The sequence below is a fragment of the Hevea brasiliensis genome, chromosome 18 (assembly GCF_030052815.1).
Source record: "Hevea brasiliensis isolate MT/VB/25A 57/8 chromosome 18, ASM3005281v1, whole genome shotgun sequence".
In the NCBI taxonomy this organism is placed as follows: Eukaryota; Viridiplantae; Streptophyta; class Magnoliopsida; order Malpighiales; family Euphorbiaceae; genus Hevea; species Hevea brasiliensis.
The window spans coordinates 29125295-29136510 of NC_079510.1; the positions used below are offsets into that span (position 1 = coordinate 29125295).

Below are 11216 nucleotides of genomic sequence, written 5' to 3' on the forward strand. Positions count from 1 at the left end.
TTATTGTGTTTACAGGTCGGGTGAGTCAAAAACTCCCCGTTGGAAAGTCCATTTTATGGCCGGACTCTGTCCATTTGGTTTCTTGATATTGGGCCCAAATGGGCCTTAGAATTGGGTTAATGAACAGTTAGGCTTATTACGGGCCTCGGGGGCTTTAGGCTGGCCCAGGTCCTAGTGCTGGTCCGGCCCATAGGTTGGGTCGTGACAGATGTGGTATCAGAGCTTAGGCTCCAGATTCATAGGGAAAAATTATCTAAGTGTTGGGAAGAGTCTACTAGGAGTCACATGCGGAGTATAGGATTCTGTTTCATCTTTTCCTATAATTCTTTGTTTCTAGATTCTACGTTATACCTCGGGAAATATAAGATTACCTCAGTTAGTGTCTTGATTTTTGTGGAGTACACAGAAATGTGAAATAGAGTTAGTAGACATGTGAGGTCTATCATGAGGATACGTACTCCAAGAAATGTTATATTTTTGTCAGTATGGGTTTAAATGGTGCGCCCATTTCGTGTAAGGCACGAGTACATAAAAGTGAGTCTTAAAAGTACAGTTGCCCTAGATAAGGATGAGGATACCACTCTTGGCAACATCGAGATGACCCAATGTAATAAGTTTGTGATAATAGAAGATTCAGGAGAGATAAGAAATAAGGAGACCTAGTCTGTCAGGACGTATCGTAGTAACTATACAATGTTCTCGATGTCTGCTCTATAAGTCGCAGACATGATCGACATGAGATTATTGTGTAGAGCTGCGTGCATCCCCGTGGTGCTCCATAATGAGGGTGTTTGAGATGGCTTCGCTTTGGTACAGCTTATGCGAACGCAGTTCTATATTTGCAGAGGAGTTGGGAACTCCTGGCTAAGAGTCTAGAGTTAGAATATTGAAAGGTCACAGTTGGGTGATAACTAGAGTCAGTGACTCAGTTACCCTAGCATGAGCTAGAGTTACATCAAGAGTTGCCATAAGACCAGAGGTTTCGGACTACTTGCAAAGTAAAGGTGACACTTATAGAGTGAGAATAGTATACCTTGTGTATATCAGTATGGAATAAAGTACAACTCTACTACCTAGAGAAGGTCGAAACTATGAATTGATGATTTATAGAGCTATGATATGATAAAAGAGTCATTAACTTGACATGGTTCTGGCAAGGTGGTAGATGTAGTACCTTTGTTGCAGCAAGTTAGGATATAGTCCTATCTTTTCAGAATGGATCGAAGGTTATTACTGATAATGATGACTTATGGAATAGTGTCCCAGATGGGACTGTAGAGTGTGGTAGAGAGTAGTTGGCTCGGGTATCCTGGAGAGGATACAAGTTCCATTATAGGAATCATATATAATCAGATCACGATGGATGTAAATCCTTTGAATTGGATGACGGGTTTGGGTGCCCGAAATCTTAAGTTTTGGAATTGAGTAAACATGGAAAATAATAATAATAATAATAATAAAAATAATAATAAATAAAATTACTGCAGAATCAGTTCTCGAGGTAGTAAGGGTATTATGTAAGCTAAAGGATAAGAATAGAGATCATACAATAAAAGTATGACTGTAATTTGCTGAGTTCCTTTCTAATTTCAAATTATTCAAAACAATAGTATAATCTAATTATAATAGTGTTAAGAGTAATAAATTAGCGAAGATAAATCACGGAAGGCCAATGGATAAAGAAAGTGCAATGAAAGTTTGGGCAATTAATTGCATGCAATATAATCTAAATGCTATTGGAAGTACTAACTAGAGTGGTCAAAGGACCAAATCTGAGTAGAACAGACATATGATAACGCGATGGAGACTCGAAGATATAGTTAGCAAGTACACTATTATGTTAGGAAGAAGAATGGAACCAGGATAGAATAGTCAAGTTCTATTTTGGGTAAGACAAAGGAAATAAATGAAAGGACAACCTAAAGAGCGCATAATAAAAGGAACAAAGTTAAGATATAGGATAGGCTAAGTGTTATTCTTGGCAAGGAGAATGATAAGGATGGAAAACCCAAAATGGGACCACATTAGTGAGAAAAGTGATGGAGGTATGAAATACAATAATAATGAGTAAATGTTAGAAGGTGTGCGATGGTATTGCGGACTACCTAAATAGGTAGAGAAAGAGAAGTTAGTAGCGAAGTTGAATAAAAGTCATCTAAGGGATCAAATAGGTATGATGAGAGGAAAAGAATGATAGATAATGACACATAGGTTTTAGGTTAGACTTTTGAGATAGTGAGAAGGTAGTTAGAGGTTCGTTATGAATGTCAGGCAAACATTTTTAGTGTGATCAACAGAATCACTTTGTGGTGAAGCAATAACGACAGGACAATAGTAGGGGTAGAACGAAAAGTGACAAGTCTGGATGGTTATAAATCACTAGAAAGTTCAAGGATCAAATTAATGACCCTAGATAAGGGTGGAATTAGTGTTGGAAGAATTTATTAGTGAGAGAAATCTTTCAGGAATCAACAAAAGTTAAGGGCACAATAAAAACGATGATAGATATGAATCATAGGTCGAGTATAAGTAAAGTTAATAAATTATAAATATTATGTCAAGAAGGAAAATGGTACGGTAAAGGGTTCATGCAGATGATACCTTATAGGTAGAGCATAATTGTGCTAGGAGATGATGAAATTTGGAGAGAAAGACCAAGAAACTTAGGTGAAACGTTATAATATGACAATCGGGTGTAGTTGAATATAAGAGGATATTCTCTTTCTTTTCAAGTTTAGCTTGTGCTTTTGGTTCTAGAAGGTTATATAAGGAAATGTAAACCGAGTCAAGGAGACCTAGTTATTGAGAGTTTAGTAGGCACAAATTCATACATAATTTCCTGATATGAGAATGACAGTAAGTGCATACCTAGTATTAAGTATGAAAGGACGAACAGAGTAATGACAGGAGTTAAATTGAGTTAGCTACTAAGGCTTGCAACTGTTTTAAACTATGAGCTGGAGGAAGTACTATTTATGGATGAGATTCAATAGATGAAATTGTTGCTGATGGGTAATTTGAGGTTGAAGTTTAGAAAGCTATGGGCAGTATATATGATTATATTAAGGAGAATGAAAACGTGAAGTATCTTGTTTGGAATTAAGGCATGACACATATTTCCTACAGCCGTGTTAGTTCAGATGGAACTTATAGTTTATGGGGCTCATATTCATCCAGGATAAGCAATTTCCTACTAAGGCTGATAGGGAATGATAATGTTCTGATAGTTAAGTTGGAAAAAAAGGGGATACAAGAAAAAAAAAATTTTCTATGGGTAATTATAAGTGTTACATAAGGTGAAGAATGTGCTGGTAGGAGTAAATCATAGGGTTAGAATTCTTGAAGTAATGAAACTAGTATTCAAGATAAGACTAAGAAATAAAAAGAAAGTTAAAGTTGATGATGGGATAGACATCTTTGAAGGAAAATGTGTAAGGATGAGATAGGACTAAAATTGAGGAACAAGTACAGCAGGTTGAAAAGATACCAACAATACCAAAAATAGGAAAAGGGAAGTGGATAAGATGCAAAGGACAGGAAGAGAGCTCGATAGAGTCAGTTATAATGATGAGGATAAGGAGTGTCTAACCACTGCCCCTGTGTTAACACTACCTATGAGCGGTGAAGGATACACCGTGTACTGTGACGCCTCCAGAGTTGGCCTAGGGTGTGTTTTGATGCGGAATGGAAAAGTAGTGGCTTATGCTTCAAGGCAGCTGAAGAGGCATGAGCAGAACTATCCCACCCATGATTTGGAAATGGCGGCTGTAGTCTTTGCACTAAAAATCTGGAGACACTACCTGTATGGTGAAGTGTGCGAGATATACACCGACCATAAGAGTTTGAAGTACATCTTCCAACAAAGGGATTTAAACTTGAGACAGAGGAGATTGATGGAGCTTCTGGAAGACTATGATTGCACCATCCAGTACCACCCTGGGAAGGCCAATGTAGTAGCAGATGCTTTAAGCAGAAAATCTTCTGGCAGTTTGGCGCACATTTCAGCAGAGAAGAGACCGTTGATTCAGGAAGTACATGAGTTGATGGATCAAGGTTTAATCCTAGATCTTTCAGATGAGGGGGTCTTGTTGGCTCATTTTTCAGTGAGGCCAGACTTGCGAGATAGAGTTAGAGTTTCCCAACACAGAGACAAACAATTAATGAAGATCATAGAAATAGTACAGCAAGATGAAGGTGGTGAGTTTGGATTTGCCAATGATGGTGCTCTAGTGCAAGGTTCTAGGATATGCGTGCCCGATGTGGACAATCTCAGAGATGAAATCATGCGAGAGGCACACTATACACTGTACAATGTCCACCCAGGTTCCACCAAGATGTACCATGATGTGAAATATAGCTACTGGTGGAATGGCATGAAGAGAGACATAGCAAACTTTGTGTCCAAGTGCTTGACTTGTCAGAAGGTGAAGTTTGAACATCAGCGACCGTCAGGGAAGCTGCAAGAGCTCCCTATCCCAGAATGGAAATGGGAAATGATCACTATGGATTTTGTGACTGGGTTGCCTCGTACCACGCTAGGGTATGATTCGATATGGGTAATTGTAGACCGCTTAACCAAATCAGCTCACTTCTTGCCTGTGAAGACTACATATTCTGTTGCACAGTACGCCCGACTCTACATTCGAGAAATCGTCAGATTGCATGGAGTTCCAGCTTCCATAATATCTGACAGAGGGCCCCAGTTCACTTCTCGGTTTTGGAGAAAGTTGCAGGAGGCACTTGGCACACAGTTGAACTTCAGTACGGCTTTCCACCTCGCATGCACGGACATTGAAAGGACAATCCAAACACTGGAAGACATGCTTCGTATGAGTGTTTTGGATTTTGGAGGTCGATGGGATGATCAACTAGCTTTGGTGGAGTTTGCCTACAACAACAGTTACTATTCCAGCATAGGAGTAGCACCCTATGAGGCACTATATGGAAGAAAGTGTAGGTCTCCTCTGTGTTGGACAGAAATGGGGGAAGCGAAGGTGCATGATGTAGACCTAGTGCAGTACACTTCAGAGATAGTTCCTTTAATCAGGGAACGACTGAAAACAGCTTTCAGTAGGCAGAAGAGTTATGCAGACCCCAGACGGAGGGATGTGGAGTTTGCAGTGGGCGACTATGTATTCCTGAAGGTTTCTCCAATGAAGGGAGTCATGATATTTGGAAAGAAGGGCAAGTTGGCACCTCGGTATATTAAACCTTTTGAGGTTACTGATAGAGTTGGAGCAGTTGCCTACTGGTTGGAACTACCACCCAACCTTTCTCACGTTCCTCCCGTATTTCACATCTCCCTGCTCAGGAAGTACATCCTAGATCCTCCCCATGTACTACGGCAGGATGTAATAGAGCTAAAAGAGAACTTGACCTTTGAGGAGCAACCTGTAGCCATAGTGGACTACTAAGTGAGACAGCTAAGATCAAAACAGATCCCTATGGTTAAGGTTTTGTGGAGGAGTCAGTCAGTGGAAGAGTGCACCTGGGAGTCAGAACGGGACATGCGTAGCAAGTACCCTTATCTGTTCAATGTGTGATCATGTACTTTATTCTGCCTTGTGTAAAATTCGAGGACGAATTTTCTGTAAGGGGGGAAGAATGTAACACCCCTGATTTTTTATATATTATTATTGGGCTTCGTGTAGGTATCTTCAATTCATGAAATTCGACATTGACTGGTCTGTGAAATTCCAGCCAGACAGACCCGTTACCGGAAAAGTCTCCGAATTGGACCGAGGTTTTGGCTAGCCCCCCATTGTCAGACGTTCCGAGCGCGTTCAAGAAGTCGGAATTGGCAAAGGTAAACCCGAACCTTACTTTTTCGTAATTTTCTAGTGCTTAAATAGGATTAAAAATCCATAAAATATTCGTGGTAGCTTAGAAAATTATGATTCTTTTTGCAATAGCTTAGTAATATTGCTAAGGACCATGGCAAAGTTTTAGAATTTTAGAGTGATTTGGCGCTTTTGCAAAAATGGTCAATTATAGGGACTAAATTAAAATTTTACATATTGTGATGGATGATTGATTTGATGGGCCCAGGAGGGGCTGTGTGATGTGATTGAGTTGTGGATATATGGATTGTGAGTATAGAAGTGTATTTTGAGCCCTTTTGCAGGTTGGGTAGGTCCTAGGTATAGGGGAGACTTTGCCGGATTTTCGGCACGACTTAGGACGTATTGGTCTTTTTCTTTGTTTGTATTGAGTCAGATTTATTAAATGATTATAATAAAATTGTCAGGTGAGCCGGGACAGCCTTCTTCCTCCGCCCAGCCGCCACAGTGATTGTCGTCAAGTCTGTGAGTAGAATATTAATTTTAATTGTAATTTCGATATTATTATATGTTCAAGCATGCCCATGCATCACTTATATGCATATATTTATGTAGTTAAACTCTAGGCATGATTTATGTTGCATTCATAACTGTTGATGTGCCATGAATGTTGTTGTGGTAATTTGGAGCAGTGTGCGTGCGTTGGCATGCGTGTGATGTGGTGTGGACTATGGATAGGACGGGGTAGTCACGGCTTGAGTAATTCGCTGGGACCCGATCCTTCGAGGGCTAGTCACGGCTTGAGTAATTCGATGGGACCCTCGATTTGGTTATTAAGTGGAAGTCCGAAATTTGAGTAATTGGCACCGTGTTGGATTTAAGAGAGTCAGTATAGGATCAGCTCCCATATGTTATGATTGATACTACAGGGTGTGTGAGTGCTCCAAATTACCTTTTTGATGTTATGATGCGAAAATATTGTTGATGTTGCATTTCACTCTACAGGGTGCATTAGTTTTAGATAGTTATAGGGATTATGGTTAAAATTGATATTTTACTCTCTGAGTCGAACGCTCACTCCTGTTCAAAAATTTTTACAGGCCACAGGAGGATATTTTATTCTGGGTTAACCTGCTTTTATACTTCGCAGGTTGTTTATCAATATTTGTGTAATTTTATTTACTCCTAGAATTTCCGCATGTGTTAGCAGTATTTATTTGAATTTGGTCTGTAATATTATTATCATGTTGGACCTGTAAACTTAATATTCTATGTCTGTTTGATGGATTGGATGAGGGAGCTGAGCTCCCATTTCTTTTATGATGCTATGAGTATGTGGAGGGTGAGCTGAGCTCCCCAATTGAGTATTATTGTGTTTACAGGTCAGGTGAGTCAAAAACTCCCGGTTGGAAAGTCCATTTTATGGCCGGACTCTATCCATTTGGTTTCTTGAAATTGGGCCCAAATGGGCCTTAGAATTGGGTTAATGAACAGTTAGGCTTACTACGGGCCTCGGGGGCTTTAGGCTGGCCTAGGTCCTAGTACCGGTCCGGCCCATAGGTTGGGTCGTGACAATTTAAAATTATTTTTATTAGATAAAGCTTAACTTTGACTTATATTATTATTTTAATTTATCTCATAAAAAGATTGTCAACAAAATTTTTTTTATAAGAATAGATTAAAAAAAAATTATACGGATTCCTATAAAATTTAAGTTCAACTTAATTAATATAATCTTTCAATTTATGAAAGTCAAAATATATATTTAATAATAAATTATCTAAATGTTTTTTTATAAAAAAGTTAAATAATGGGTTGTAAATTACATTTTTTTTTTATTCTAATTGAAGATTGAACTTAAAATTTTATAGCTTTGAGATTGCAAACTTCAATCTAAATAATTTGTATTCACTAATACTTGGCATAATTTAAAAAAAAAATATTTAAAAAATATAAAATATTTGGAATTTAAAATTTCATTTTAACTCATCTTCTCTAAAATTTTAATGTAAAATATGCAAAATTTCATTTTAAAAGCCTTATTAGATAATGCTAGTTGAGTTTGAAATTTAAGGTTGATATAAAAAAGGAAGTATTTTTTATTCATAGATCAGAAGCTTTAGCTCAAAAGGCAGTTCTCTTAACTAAAACAAGAGGCTTCAATTAGGTCATAATTGAAGCAGGCTATTTAGTTAACAAAGGTGATATTTCTTTTTTAACATGTGAATGGCTTTGTAATGGGTAACTCATAATTTAGCCACCAAATGCTTTCATGATAATTCTTTCTCACATAATCTTGTGTGTCAAATTAGTTTTGTACTATTATCTCTACTGCATAAAGGGCATTGCAATGAGATATTTTTGTGGGATTTTGTTTGCATGTTCGATAGTTCAATTACATGCTTTTTTTTTTCTTTATATCATTAATCATATATATATATATATATATATATATATATATATATATATATATATATATAATACACACTAATGACTCAAACTTAATTACTAAAATTTGACAATTGTATCCACTATTAATTCATAGTTGATATAATTAAAAAATAATAATTTTATTTAAAATTTATAAAATATATAAAATTTTAAAAAATAAATTTTTGAAATTTTATTTTCAAAATGAAATTAGTTTTATTAGATAAGACCTAACTAAATTTGAAATTTCATTTTAATTTTTTAATTATAAATTTAATTATAAAGGAAAAAAAATAAAATTTCCTATCAACTCAGACAAATTCCAATTTCTAAACATACCAAAATTCACTTAAATCTTTAAATTTCCTTACTCTCTAAATATCCTGATTCTTTTTTTAACAAAAATTCAATTTTCCACTATAAATTTCTGCATATTTCATTTTATTTTATTTAGAAAAAAATTACCAAGTGAATTTTCTTCAAGGCATCCAAAACCTAATTTATCTTTGATTCTAATTTTCAACCAATGGACACCAATATAATTAATCAATTGTTGGATATTCAATTACCATTAATTTATGTGTATTTGTTATTTCTTATCATTCTCTTTAAATGTTGAATGTGGGAAATAAATACCCGCAATGGCGTGAAACACCTAATTCTGCACCACCTGCCTTGTAGCAAGAGTTGGCTAAAAACTATTGGCAATTGGCCTTGAAATCATCATCGCTCCATGGTGCATTCCTTTTTTGCCATGCAACCAATGCTACTGCTCAATAGCCTTTTTTTTTTGTTACTTGTCTTCACCAAATTATCAATCACATCCTCTCACATGAAGTGCTTCTGCAAAATAACAGAAATAACCAGAAAACATCCCCATCAATTAAGAACAATTCATACTATAAATTTGATGCTAATTGGATTAAGTAGATGTATTGTTATCTTAAATTCTTTCCAGTGGAATTCCATCTCCTTGGAGACAATCTTCTTAGTATGACCATCATCGTCTAGCTTTTCCTTTAAGTAATCTTTTCAGCACAAACATTATATGAATGCAATCCGTAATAAAACAATAATAAAAGCACATGAACATTTTGTAAGTTCCAAATAAATAAACAATCATTGATTGTCATGAACTAATTCTTTTTAAAATTATTTACTGGTTATTAATAATTCTAATATGTGGGTTGAAATGCAATCAAATAACCCCACATAATTAATAGATGGAGTCATTACAGATGATGAAGAAGGTCTAACATTAGTGGCAGCAAGAGTTAGGGTTGCAAAGGAAGCTCCAATAGAAGATGGACCGCTTGCAATTGCATGGGAAGAAGTTATTGTTGCAAAGTGAAGAGTTGAGAGAACTTAGATCCTTAGGTGCTCTACAACTAGGGATGAATCAGCATTATGGTCAATATTACCCTCATTTAGCTGTGCATTTTGAGAAGGGGAAACATAATCTCTATGACGCTCTCCATGACCTCTATCTAAAGAAGTATCATGACCGTGACCACTTATGATGATAGCTTCAATTTCAAAAGTGATTAGTTTCTTCCTACAATTTTTATGACACTATTTAATGGTGTTTGCCTAACAAAATTTTTTCCTTAATGTTGGAATTTTTCTTAATGACAAAAGCTAAGTGACAAAATCATTGCTCTTCAAAAATTAGTCTCTCCATATGGCAACGTTATATTTATTGATATTCTATTCCTTATATGGAACTAATTTCTCCTATATGAAAGCTAATAAATTAGGGTGCTGATTTTTTTTTTCATTGTAGACATATATTGCCTTAGTTCTTCAAGAGGTTTGTCTTTATATCAAACTTCTTCAATGGAGATTTTTAACAAGATTCTATGTTCTTTGTGCTGTTTTAAGGAATCATAGTCTCATTTTGTAGATGGAGTTAAAAATAAAGTAAACACTTGGCAAAAAGAACATGGAATATCTCAATTAACTAGGATCAAAATTACAAAAATTTTAGTAGGGCACTCTATATAAAATTGATTCTAGAAAATACACATATAATACATTTATTATAATCTCAAAATTTGTTAAATTGGTACACAAAATTACATTCCTTCAAGAAAATCAATAAAATCTTATTGTAATATAAATATCACATCCTTTGATAAATGCTTGAACAATCAAATCTATAAACAAATTACTCTTATAAGTTGTGTTTTTTTTGCATGTCTTTTTTTGAATGATATGAAACTTTTACAAGATGAATAACAAATATAAGGTGAAGATTTTGACAACCCAAATTAATCTTATAGTCATTTATTCATCATAGCAAATGAAAAATAATGAAACTACCAAGATTCATTTTTTTTAAAAAAATCTAGTACAATATAAAAACAAAAGTAAAGGCTTGTCTTCATCAATTACATCAAACATTTAAGGGAACAGATGAAAGTGCAATATAGCTTATACGTTCATGTTATTGAAGGATAAGTAACTAAACATAACCAACTTTAACCCAAATTTGGATCACTTTCAAGATTGCATCAGACAAATTTGTACTTACAATAACAAGCAATTTTATTTCCAGAGAAATGATAAACTCAACAAACAAATCAAAATCGAGTCTATTAGATTTGTGACTCGAAATTCTAGTGAGATTTAAAGAGTGACATTTTTTTAATTAGAATGGGAGAAATATTTCTCAATAGATTAGAGAATTATTTCTTATATTATGTAGAACTTCTATTTTAGTATTATTCCTAAATTGAATTAGATACCTAATTAGATTAAAATTGAGAAGACTAACACTATAAATATAAGTATTGTTGAAAGGTTTTTTTGGCTTTTGCCAATTACAAGAGGGGCTCTTATTGGAGAAAGAAGATAATTGAAGAGGAAGGAACTATTATCCATTATAGTTGAAAACATTCTTTATGTTATATACGGTAATTAAAGTAGCAAATATATTGAGCTATATCTAGAGGAGAATGAAAGAAATTAACTAATATATTTATTATGAGCAATTTTTGTGAGGGT

At 35.1% G+C, this 11216-nt stretch overlaps 1 long non-coding RNA gene across 1 annotated transcript; it reads left to right on the forward strand.

Moving 5' to 3' along the window:
• The first annotated feature begins 6085 nt into the window (after window positions 1-6085).
• Window positions 6086-7147, forward strand: LOC131176010 (uncharacterized). Its single transcript, XR_009146138.1, has 2 exons — window positions 6086-6305; window positions 6881-7147. It is a non-coding gene; the product is annotated as an uncharacterized LOC131176010 (long non-coding RNA).
• Window positions 7148-11216: the final 4069 nt, after the last annotated feature.